Raw genomic sequence first — 13,592 nt, 5'->3', positions numbered from 1 at the left:
TTTCCTTAATAACTGAGTAAACTCAATGTGATAATGAAAGCCGCAATATCTAGCTAAAAGCTCTGGGATTAATCTACCAATGAATTATTTTATTATTTTATTCTTTGCTATTTGGAGGAGTTGAGAACACCTTTCCAGGCAGCGTTAAACCTGTTCACCAGTTATTTGTTGTCATCCTCATTGAATGATCGACTGCAAACTGAGTATCAGTCTGGCGACACCAGATGTAAGATGCGACTTCACACAAACAGCTGGGAATATTATACATACAGGTAGATTTGAGGAATCCCACTTTGTGTATATGAGTGTGAATTCATCTGAGGAGGAGTGTCAGACTGACACAGATGTTTTTATTGAATTCTAAGATCAAATTCATCAACGTTATTTTTTTGATGATGATGGATCCTGTCTTTCTCCTCATAGCTGCAGATAAATGGGTCATTGCAAATTAGCAGTCTCTCTATATGGGTTTGACGGGAATAATATTCCCAAATACTGTAGTAAAAGAAGCCATGTTATTTTTCTATACACCGTGGAACGATGGGTTAATATCATCTCCCTCTGTGAAGCTGGAGCCTGTCATGCAGATGGCGTCGTCTTCCTGCTCAACTCGCAGCCTTTGGATTTCACAGACACGAGATGCCATTCATTTCACCCCGATTACTATGTGGAATGAACATCACAGATGGAGACAGAAGTTTGGATCACCTGCGTCTGCAGGTTTAAGAGTTTAAAGGTGAAGTGAAGTGCACAGACTTTTGACTCGCTAGAAGACCCTAAGGTCTTTTGCTCAATATCCCAAAAACGAACTACAAAGAGTTTGGGGAAGCAGCTTTCTGTTGCTATGCACCAAAGGTTTGAATCAAACTCCCACCACACATCAGACAAGCTACTACTGTTGATAGTTGTAAGACACAACTCAAGACCCATTTCTATGATCTTGGTTTTAATTAATTTTCTCTCCTTTTTTAACACCATTGTCTTTACTCTATTTTTTTTTATTTCTTTTTATACATTTTGCTAGTTTTATGGGTTCATGGCTAGTTTTTTTATCCTAAGTCTTTGTTTTATTGCTATCGTGTTCTTATTGATCTGCCTTATTCCATGTCTTTGATTTTATTGTAAAGCACTTTGAGCTGCATTTTATGTATGAAAGGTGCTGTATAAATAAAATGTATTAGTATTATTATTATCATGAGCATGACTCGCATCCACTATAGCATGTTTAGCAATTGATTAAACATCTCATGAGAGAACTGGCGTCATACTCTCTAAACTCTCTAACTCTCTAATACTCTCTACTACTCTCTAGACAGGACACAAAGGTCAGTCATTTAATATATAATATAATATAGATTATCTCAGACGTTACTTTTGTATAACAAACACATGAAATAATTATAATAAATCATGCATCTCCACACGTGTTTTATTTCCTTTCTTTAATTAAAAAACAGCTATTTGTTAAGAATATGCCAATTCCTAATGGACACTGTCTTTTTCATGAATGAAAATGTGCAGTCTTATTATGAAGCAAAAAAGAATAGCCAACACAAATGTTTCTTTTTTAATTATCATTTTTAATTGCATTGATGATATACCACAGTCCTGTAAGTTCTCATTAGATGGTAAAATGTCCTGATTAAGAAAGCCCTCTGTTGACCTTTCACATGAGAAGAGCCAGTAAGAACAGACTGAACCAGGAGATGAATATCACCATCCCACAAATACATGCATTACTTTTTTATAGCTCATGTATTTTCACAGGTGTTATTGTCTAGTGGCTCCAGAACAAAACTTCCACAGCAGACAGACAGACAGGGAGACGGGCGGGGCAGAATCTGACAGCAGAACTTCACTTCAAAGTAAACTTTGGTGGCTCGGGAAGTAGAAAAAGAAAAAGGGAAAGTCATGCAAGGCAAATATCATACAGCGCTGATTCACCGTGTGACCAAACACTGAGCCCAAGTTGAGACTAATGAAGTCTTTAATTTAGTTATAGTTTATTAATGTCAGAGACACTCCGCCATTAATCATATTATAACGCCCCTGAGTGTGCGTGTGCTCGCACTAATGTGCGTCGAGCTTGGATGTGTGAATGTGTGTCTCTTTGCAAGTGTCTTTGACTGTTTTACCTGTGTGTTTCTATATGTGCTTGCATACGTGCACATATATGTATATATATATGTGTGTGTGTGTGTGTTTGTTTGCGTGAGGTAGATGAGTGTGCAGGTCTCCACCAGCAATAATATTGAATACATTTTTAAGGGCCGCCATTATCGCCGTGGGTTACCCCGCAGCCCCCCATTACAAACCCCACAAACCATTTTCATTCCAAACTCATTAATATGCAAACATATTCAAATGAGATTGTAATTAAGCATCTACTGAGTGGGAACCCTTTTCATGATAATTTATGATAAACTCCTTGCCACCTTTGATTGAGATTGATTTTTGGCGCCGGCAAGCCGACCTGAATACAAAGATACACCTGAGAGACCTGGAGGGAGAATAACACTTTTAAAACAGCAAACTTATTTCATGGCTGATTGTGCTACAATCATCTTGGCTGAGTAACAAAGATCTGTTTGAATAATGCATTCCCACTGTGCTGACGATGTGCTCAGCCTATTAAAAAAAAAAAAAAAACTTGAAAACTTGGGCATATCTGTTTCTGGCATCGAGGTGACAAAAAGTAATGTGTGAATGAGAGTCTGTGTGTTTATTGTATAATGGAGGGTAAACCAAGCGTAACTGAGTTTACTAAGCTTTAAAAAAGAAAAGAAAAAAAGATTCATCACCTTTCTTATATGAAAACCGATTTTCTGAAACTAAAACTTTATGAAAATATTGTCAGTTTTATGTTCATATAGATGGTCTGTCATCTTTACAGTCATTTCATTTACCATGGTATCACTATTTTATTGTGTATAAAATTGTAGGTGCAATAGCAAAATATTACTGCGGAACAAAAACCCTGAGAAATCTGTTTCACCACTATGAAAAGAGTTTATGATGGATTAAAATCCATGGCTAAATGTGTAGCTCAATGGGGTTCAAGCAGCATTTTAGTATTGCTCTACCATAAAGTTAAGGTACTCACAAGTGAAAGATTATAAAAAAAAATTAAAAAAAATCAAAGCAACACCTTGAAGGTCAAGGTCTGAAGTCTCTGGATCATACCCTTCCCATAATGCAGCTTCTTACAAACTAGTTAGAAGTATGTGTTCTTTTGGTTAAAGGTATTTTGGGGTGAATTAAATAAAGCCATGAAGGTTCAGCAGGCAATACTCTGCTCATGGCTGGTTGTGTTGGTTGCAGAGATATAAACTATGCGTTGGAAAAACGAAATCCACTAATACACCAAGCGTCAGAAGTGAGGGTGATGAACCTGATGAAATGAGCTGTCATCACAAACTGGGTGGTTCTATAATCATAAAAGGTGGAGTGTTCTTCCGGTAAATCCTTTTCGTTTTTCTTCAAGTTGTGGCTGTGGAGGTATTTTTGGTTTCAGGACATCAGCTTGTTTCCATTCACTTCCATGCAAAACGTACATCAATTAGCAGACTCTTGAAACGGTGTAACTGTGTAATCCATCTTGGTGAACATGAAATTTACATTAATTCTGGTCAGTGTTGTTGTTATCACGGCAGGAAGCGCAGATTGACTTAAAAAAAAAAGGCATTCTATTTCATCATAACTGTTCTGAAACATAAGATAACAATTCTAGTGGATTTCAAGAGTCAGATTTTTGCATGGAAACCAGTCAATGTTTGGAATATTTTAAGAAATTGAGAACAATGGATTAACTCATTAGCATTGAGGCACAGGAAAAGTGCTGCTCTGTAACTGTAGACTCTTAGATCTCAAGTCCCTGAAAGGTTATACCTTTTACTTTTACAAATGGAACGATGAATCCTCAGGACAACCTTTAACAGTCTCAGTATTTTTGCTGCTATGGCCCATCTTGATCTGATGACTAATAGCTTATAGCGGCTGATGTTAGCCAACCTTAAATATTTCTGCATAACTGAGCAAATGGCTCCTCTGTACTTGCTATTAATGTCACACTGTGTTTCAGCAAGGTACAATAAACATTTCAATTAATTTATCACAAAAATAAAACAAGAGACATAGGTGTACAGTTGTTGTTTCCTGTCTCATGTCTTTCTTTTACAGACAGGTAACTGAGTGAGGATCTCTGTAAAGCAACAGACTCAAGAGACATTCTGACATGTCACATTGGGAAAGGGACAGGTGTAAATGCTAAAATGAAGGATGGTCGAATTCCTTTGAGCTGATTCATTTTATGTGTCACTCTGTCACGGCTCACTTGAAAAACCTGAACTTTTTTCCACAGTGACAACAAAAATGTCCACTATGAAAAAGACCTGTCTCTGCCAATGATGAGAAAATCAGTGGTATTTTGCTGCTTGTGGCCACTGTGGTAGTTTGACAAAAGCAAGTTTCACTTTAAAGACCCCTTCCAATGACAATCAACTGAATAACCTTACTATTGTGTGCTTTACTACTATGAGGTATTTTTTATATCATACATGATACAAGCAAAATAATGAGTTAATATGTTGAGTGTTTCCAACTTGGAATTGTAGTGAACCCATGACAGTTTAGATTTAGACATTCAGGGTTTCATATAACACAGACTTAAAAAAATTACAATCTCATTGACCTTTGGCCATAGCATTACAAGCTTAGTTAGCTAGGACGTAGTCAGGCTGAAGGTTATCTAAAATTAAATGATCTGAGAGTGAAAGGTATGTAGAACATTGTTTGATGTATTGGGGGCCAGGCCATTTGATGATTTTTCAAAACTTTTTAAAGAATCTTATTCTCAATCCTGTTCTTAACCCGAGAGGCAATGCAGTGATGCAAGTCAAGTGAGATGTTGTCTCTCTTCCTGGAACCAGTTAGCAGCATTCTGCACCAGCTGCAAATGGGATGACTGGCAAATGCCCTCATAGAGACCATTAGAGTAATCTATCTGCAAAAAACTAAACCCAAACCCAATGAGTCAAAGGCATAAACACTAACCGTAACCTTGCATATCATTTTTCTGCTCACCTAACTGCATCCCTTACAACAGCTTTTGTATTTAAAATGAAATAAATGTAACCATCAGTAGAATGCAGTATATAATCGAACATGACAATCCACTTTCCCCTAACTTAAATTCCTCTTCATAACTCTATGCAACCCTCATCAGAATTCTTGCCCACCGTTTGGGAAACAGTGGTTTGGATGCAGATGGTAATTGCCTTGGTAATTAACACTCTGTGAGTACCAGTGAGGGATGAAGGGAGGGAAGGCATTGTTGTTTGAGGAACAACATCAAAGGTAGTCTCCAGCAAATGATAGTTGTGTAATTGCCCTACAGTACCTGCGAGCTGTATGACCGTACTCTCTGAGCTAGTTAGGATACCCAGGTGAGTGAACAGTGGGGCCAGATCTGAGCGCACCCTGTATCTGCACACATACACACACCTGCATAAATTGGATAGAATCTTTGGGATCAACATCAGAGATTCTTTTGTATTTTCAAAAGTATATTGTTTATTGGGGTCAGAATGATTTAGGGGCAGGACTTGGGATGAAACAAAAGAAAAGCAAAGTGATGTTTGTTTGTGCAACTACAAACTCTACTTAGCATAGAAATGAATCAATAAATTCCTCTCAGCACTGTTCCTTTGTTGTTGCTGAGTTTTTTTTTTTTTTTCTTTTCTCTAAAGGTTTATGTTGGACACTTAGTGCTGTTGTAAGGAAACTAAAATAGGTGAGCTTTGTTAGAGAGAATGGCTCACGGGCCTGCAGCCTTTCTCATGTTTGTGAGGCAGCTTCACAGATCCGGCAAATTGTGTGTGGTTTTGTTTTCATTCTTCAATCAGGTTTCCTGGACATATTCCATTCATGCGCACCATAAAACATGATGCAGACTTTCCGAACCCATCCAGGACTGGCATAAACATCCATCCTGAGCGGTCCAATCACAAATGGACAGCTCTAAGAACAGGTGTGAACATCAACCCAAGATGCACTGAGAAACGATCACTCAGACCACAATCGGAGGCGGTAGTAGTATTCAGCAAATGCTAGTATGCTAACCTCCATCCAGGAAGGGTCGTGGGGGGAACAGGAGCCAATATGTTGGCTGCGAGGCGGGGTACACTCCGGACAGGTTGTCAGTGTGTGACAGGGTTGACGTATAGAAACCAACAACCATTCACTCTCACATTCACACCTATGGTATGATGAGGATAATTAGGCAAAATCCACACAAAACCTTCTTGCTGTGAGTACAGTGGTTAGCACTGTTGCTTCACAGTAAGAAGGTTCTGGGTTTGAACATGCTAGCCGTGTGTGTGAAGATAGCTAGTTTCTCCCTGTGCCTCTGTGGGTTTTCTTTGGGATACCTGGGCTTCCTTGGCTTAATCGCACATTCCAAAATATGCAGTTTTGCTTAATTGGAGACTATAAATTGCCTGTATATGTGAATATCCGCCCTGCAATGCACTTGTGACCTATCGAGTGTGCACTGCTTCTTGCCCAATGTCAGCGGCAACCCTCAAAGAATAGGTTGTATACATTATGGTATGATATGTCGTTCAGCCAAATACAACGCAAAAAAAACTCTTCTCGTTGCCTTTAGGAAGTTGCTGACATGGTTTATAGTGTACATATACTACATGATAAGTCTGTGGATGTATGCGTACATACTTGATCAAGGCTTTAGTCTTATTTTCTCATAGCTGGCCATGAAACTTTGTCTGCTTTATATCCTTGAATATTTCACTGATTCAATTGCCTTTTTCCTGTTGACCCCTGGTTTAAAGTATATGTACATAAGAAAATGTCTCATAGAAATGATGGGAGCATCAATGAAAATTAGTCCCTGATCAGCTGCCACCATGATCACAATCTACCGTCATGATCCATCCCCCACTATCCATCGATCAGTATCCACCATAAATTCAAAAGAGAATTTATTTATTTGTTCATATAACCTGGGTAATGTAATTAATTAAACATGTATGTATGATACATAATTATCAATTTGTCATTATCAGGTTAAACTAAAACCAGTTTTTAGTTAGGAACAGAAATAAATGTTATTATTTCGTAAACCTAACCTGCTTTTTGCAAAATGGAATCTGATTCTCTGATGCTCTTGTATCTTCTATACTTCTACATCCTTATATCTTATTTACAACAAATTATATAATACTTAAAAATGAATAAACAAATGCTGCATTGGGAGGTATGTCCATTAGGATATTGATGCTATCTACTGTCAACTGAAGTAAAAATCCTCACCTCTTTAATGCTGTAAGACAGAATAATTAGAGCCACTTAAGTCACTGCTTGGTGCAAATCAATTGAAATAACTTCATAGTACAGGATAAATTGGATGCATCAACCTGATTCCAAGCCAGTGTCAGCTTATACAGTCATGGTGTTCTTTTGTTAAGTCAAAAATGTTTTTGATCTACTTCTTAAATTCAAAGACACCAAAAAACATTCACCCTGAGAATCCTTTGAAATCTTTCATGGTCTCAGATTTGTAGGTGTACGAATAACAGGAACTCTATGGCCAATCTTGATGACAAAAAATAAGTATGTGTCCAGTTATGTCTACATTCAAGACTGTCTCTCTTTCAGATGCCAGACTACATGAAATACTACAGATTGGTCATAGAGAACTGGAATTTTCTTTTGACTGATTACTTTTGCCAACTCTCAACTAAGACTGCAGGTACAAAGCAAGCACTGATGTGATGTGTGATTGCTTTGCTGAATAAAATGCAGCAGTGTCTGCAGTCCATTGACTGCCAGACTTTTCAAAGGCACAGGGAAGAGTCAAAGGAGGGCAAAACAAGCCATGGTTTCAAACCATATCCAATCAGTGTGGCTCAAGGAAAGTCAGGGTACAGTCCGATAAGGTATTTAAAAATTCCTTGGGCCCTTTCTTTCTGTCTTTCTTTCTTTCTTTCTCACCAGCACTGGACTTGGTGTTTCCGTGGCCAAGGTCATCCAAGTGAATGCGTCAAGCTGTGAATGCGTCAAGTGCTTGAGCATTCTGTACAGGACGCGCTGCTGTTTATGACACAGTACAAAGGCATTCGGGCCAATGCTCCAACCCTCCACGCACCTGATAAGACAATTGATTTAATTCAACTTTCTTTTTACACTTTTTCTCCATGGACGCAGGGAAACATTGCCCCTGTAGATTGATGAGAAGCGTCTAACAGAAGAGCTTCCAGTGGTAATGTATCGATCATTGTTCAAAGAGATAATTGATACCGGGAGTTTGGCTGTTGGAGGCTGTGGCTATACGGTTAGGGAGACCTTGAACAAATACAGCGAGGCTATAAAGGAAAATGATCTCAGTGTCGATCCGGAGTGGACTGAAATAGTGATTTAAACTGAGAATTTAACGTCATCCCAGGCCACGTTGTTCACCCACAGCATCCACACCGCTAATTTTGTAGGCCAACGCTCTTTGTTGTTATAATGTGTATCACACCACTTACAAATTTGGCCACCATGTCCATCGAGAGGAAAGTTATCCAAACTACGGAGTACATTAATGTTTAGGAACAGAGACCAGCTCAGAAAACTATTATTCCATAGCACCACAGGTGGTCAGATACTCCACCGGTAATAAAGGGGGATTGGGTGGCCCTCACCAGACTGAACTCTGATCTATTGACCAGTGTATTGATCACCTGATCTATCAGTCCAGCCAGCATTGATGTGATAGCTGGTCCAGTCTGACCTGTCATAATGATTGTGGTGTGAATGATTGTCATTATTTGTTCTAGTGCAATGACCATTCTAAACATGTCTGTTTGGAATGGACTGTTCTCTTGTCCTGTGTTAATGCTCCGAAGCTACTTCAGAATTATTCCTTGTCATTAGTCTATGTTGCAGAATGAAGTAAAAGGTAGAGTGTTCATCATACCTGGTTTATCTGCAATAAGGTTTTTATGGTAAATGTTTTTCATAAAATTTAAACTTAATCTACTTTATCACTGTTCATTAGTGTGGCTTATATATTAATTTGAAGCATTTACTGAACTGCTGTCATTTTTATACACACACACACGCACACAGAGAGAGAGAGAGAGAGAGAGAGAGAGAGACTGCTGTTTATTTAATGTTTATTAATATTGAATGTATCTCATGTTTACAATAGGCATACCAAGTATGAAGTCGATATGATAAACAGTGCTGGATATGTGTTCCACTTACAAACAGACAGACATTTGTGGAAATTAGTATGTAGATGACCAACCTCGATGCTAATTTGACTGCAATGCAGTATTTAAATTTGTCTTTATATTATTACAGCTTCTATTACTAATAAAAAGGAAAATAACAGATGACAAAGGAAACAAAATTACAAATCTACAAAATACCAATATGGCAGGTTCTGTGCAAACAGTATTCTAACATCCCATATTGTTCAAACATTGATGTGTTTGTCTTGCTGATGCACACGAGAGGAAAAAAGACTGTAATTACTTCAGTACTGAAGTCATTCAGTTGATTGGGATGAAGCTGCTGAGTGGACACAAATCAACAGGACCTAACAGTTAGCACAGCATCACAATGCAAATCCATACACGCATCTTTGTTCATGTAGAGCACCATCTTCCATGCAATGTTTGTGTGAAACAAGGCAAACTACAGTTAAACAGCTTCATGTCTCCATTTTCCACTTGCCGGGCCACATCAGGAAATGTAAAGACTAAGTGATGTTTGGTTTGGGGTTTTACATTTCACTTTAGCCCCAGGCCTGGAAGCCATTAAGGCCTAATCTGAATCCTGGTCAGTGCTTGCTCCCTGGAGCAGAAAGTATGGTTTTATTAGCATCAAATCATACACAGCATTGAGAATGCACACACACACACACACACACACACACACACACGCACACGCACACACACACGCACGCACGCACGCACGCACGCACGCACGCACACACACACACACTGGCATAGACCCAGTGCACATCCAATAATGGTGAAACAGCATCTCATTACTGGCCATTAGATTTGTATTACTTTCATTTGAACTGGCTTAATTTCATATTCATAAGGGAAACAAAGTCACAACATGAAATAGTGGCACAGCTGCATGATGGGAGCTGAGAGACAAGGCCAGGAACAAATGATTCATAAAATGAAACAGTTTGAAAATGTCGTTTATGATATGGGGGCAGGACGTCCATAATTACTGACAAATTGTAACGCCCACTAATGTGCTGACAAGTATGACTACTGTAGGTAATTAAGCTCATAAATACATCAGGTTTTTGAGTGACAATTTTTTTTATCAGAGGCTAAATGTAAATTTATGTGCGTATGAGTGGAGGTGGGTGGGTGGAAAAGAGGGCAAAGAGAGTAAAACCTCCTCTATCTCTTTGGCACAGTGTCCATACTGAGTAGCTGTTACTAACGGACACAGCACATTAACTGGCTCATTATCAGCCTCCCACCATATGGACTCAGGACGGGGTGGGTCAGAGCCGCAGCCGCCCCGATCCGCGCCCCTCTAATTAGGACAATCATACCATCTCCATCACGAGGGCCGGTTACAAAAAAAAATGGTGTCGCGCCCTCAGCGAGATTGGTGTCACCGAGCCCAGACTCCGAGAGGCAGGGAGAGGAAACCGTGAGTGCGATTCAGCAGGCAGCCCACAGAACTCTCAGAGCAATTACCCCCGGATGAGAGCTGGCGAAGTCAGAGGTGGGGAAGGCAGAGAAGAGAGCGAGAGAGGTGGAGGGCAAGTGAAAAGAGAGGAGACAACAGAGGGGGAGCGGTGGAGAGATGCAAGAAGGCGAGGGTTAAAAATCTGGGCCACAGTGAGAGGTTACAGTGTCAATGAAGTTAACACCGAGGGCTGTTGGATCGATTGGGTGCGAGGATGTACAGCTGTATCCTACTGGACAAGGACAAAGACTTTATTAAACGCATTTAACCTCTGTTGGTCCCATTGAACTATAGAGTCTCTCTCTGTTGAAACGTAGTTAAAGGAATAGTTCAACGTTTACAATGTATTATTTGTAGGGGACACAGCCAGACTGGCTACCTACAAAAGTTTTGAAAATACGTCCACCATGCAAGCTCATGTCAAATATAATGAGTTGCATGCTATCACTTCCTCATCAGGATTAATAGTTTATCATTCCGGTCATCTTCCGTATATCATGATTAAAATGATACCAAACCGTGTGATGTGTCGTCAATCTCAAGTGAAGAACTCTGATTCAAGTACAACTACTGACTTGATTTTGACTTGAGCTCTGATGAGTTGAACTTGGAATCAGGCTTAAGCACTGACTGCATTAGGATCCTGACCGTGGACTATGATTACAACAAGACTGCTTGATATACAACATGTCTACTCAGATACTCCATTACTGACAATAATTCATCAATTAATTTACGTTCCATTATGCTACAAACTGTTTATTCAAACCAATGCTGTAAATACCCTTATCTTTCTGATGTTCTCCTTTACACTTGACATCTATTGAACTTCTGTCCGTCCAGGGAGAGGGATCCCTCACATGTGGCTCTCTCTGAGGTTTCTACGTTCTTTTTAGCCTGTTAAATGTTTTTTTTTGTTTTTCCTTACTCTTGTTGAGAGTTAAGGGCAGAGGATGTCACACCCTGTTAAAGCCCTATGAGACAAATTGTGATTTGTGAATATGGGCTATCCAAATAAAATTTGATTGATGATTGATTGACTCAGACTTTTTTTCTTTTTTTCTTTTGTAATGGGCCTCCTCCTCTCCTGTCTCCCCTCTTTTCCACCCACTTCTCCTGTCTATCACAGTTTTTCTCCTCTCACCCCAACCGGTCGAGGCAGATGGCAGCCTACATTGAACCTGTTTCTGCTGGAGGTTTCTCTCCACATTTTCCAAGTGTTTGCTCACTGTAGGAACTGTTTTCTTTCTCTATTATTGTATTGTAAGGTCTCAACCTTATTATGTAAAGTACTTTGATAATGTATGTTGTGATTTGGTGCTTTACAATAAAATGTTATCGAATTGATGATTTGCAATGAGATATTAATAGCTATGTCAACACTGTAGCATTGTTCAATTTTGTGCAAAACATTTTGTGCAACAGTTAGTGCATAAGAGATACCCTGAATTGTTCCCACTTACACATTAAATTCAACCTTGATGACTCAGACTAGTACTCAGGTTATGGTGGCTTGACTCTGACTCTTCTTTGGTGACTTGGACTCGAGTCTTTATGCCCAGCAAATATATATTTTTTCCCAGTGTTGTCTACACCCTTTTGTACACGTCACTCACCTAATGAGCACAGTTGGAATAGCAAATACATATATTTTCATACGTATATATTGTGTCATTAAGCACAAGAAAAAACAAGGTGCATCATGTCATGCAACAAAAGCGACATCAATTTTACACAGTCCAAGCAAACAATCCAGGAAGACGATGACATCTTCAATCCAAAGCAAATGCAGTTTTCTGTTCTTTATGTTCATAGCGGAATCCTCAAGTCTTCAGTTAGACCCTAAATGATGCCTACAGATCGATGTGCAGGTGCACACTGACAGGAGCAAAAAGAGGAGAAATGTTCCCTCTTTTTTTCTTGAAATAAGACAGAAGCGTGATTAGGAGCGATGATTGGGGAGACATGCTCAAGTTTGTGTCCACCACCTGTTACATTTGTTCCCGCAGTCTGTGTTCATTAGCCAGTATTGACCATGTTGTACAGCAAATGGAAATCAAACTGGGATCCTGAAAACAAACTGTTATTGATTGTGTAAGTAAGTTGAATAAACAGCATGCAAGAGGCTACTTTGAAGACTGACTCCCATGTCAGAGTCCTGCACTGCCTCTGGTTTTATTTTACTGCATGTTACACTGGCTGCCCTTATTTACTCTGTGGAGTAGTTATTTATGTTGAGGTTGAGTCCACTTTAAGTACAAGGGTGTTGTAGGATCTGAGTGAAACTGGCATTTATGAATGGCACCCTGAGGATCAGCTACCCTAGAGGCTGACAAGCTGATACACCGGAGGATGGGGTATATTTTTTTAACTGGAGTTACCTTAAACATTGTTATGCTAAAACACTAAACCATTTAGATTTTCACCCTTAAAAGAGATGAAAGCCATCTTAAAGCATTTTTGGTACAACATCAGATAGTAAACGTAAACAAATAAATGTATGTAATGGGACATTTGTAAAGCAGGGGGACCCACAATTATTCAGTAGCAGGGAAATCTCTGCCTTTAGATGAAAAAATCATTTTGTGTATTACTGAATAATTAAATGAATTAGTGACATGTAGACTCTTGATGGAGGGGTAAACATGCATCATATTGCAAGTGATGAGCACAGGGCCTGTTTTTGATTACAATCTATTATGTAGAGAAAATGAAAGGGGACTGCTCAATAAAAAGGACTCTCTCCCTGCCATTGGGTTGATAAGCGCATATATAAATGAGTTCATGCCATGATGTCTGGATGAAGGTCAAGTCCGTGCAATTATTTATTTTGAGAGCTGCAGTTATGATTTTGAAAATAC

Source organism: Hippoglossus hippoglossus, chromosome 15 (genome assembly GCF_009819705.1).
Source record: "Hippoglossus hippoglossus isolate fHipHip1 chromosome 15, fHipHip1.pri, whole genome shotgun sequence".
NCBI classification, from domain to species: domain Eukaryota; kingdom Metazoa; phylum Chordata; class Actinopteri; order Pleuronectiformes; family Pleuronectidae; genus Hippoglossus; species Hippoglossus hippoglossus.
This window is presented reverse-complemented; position numbering follows the sequence as displayed.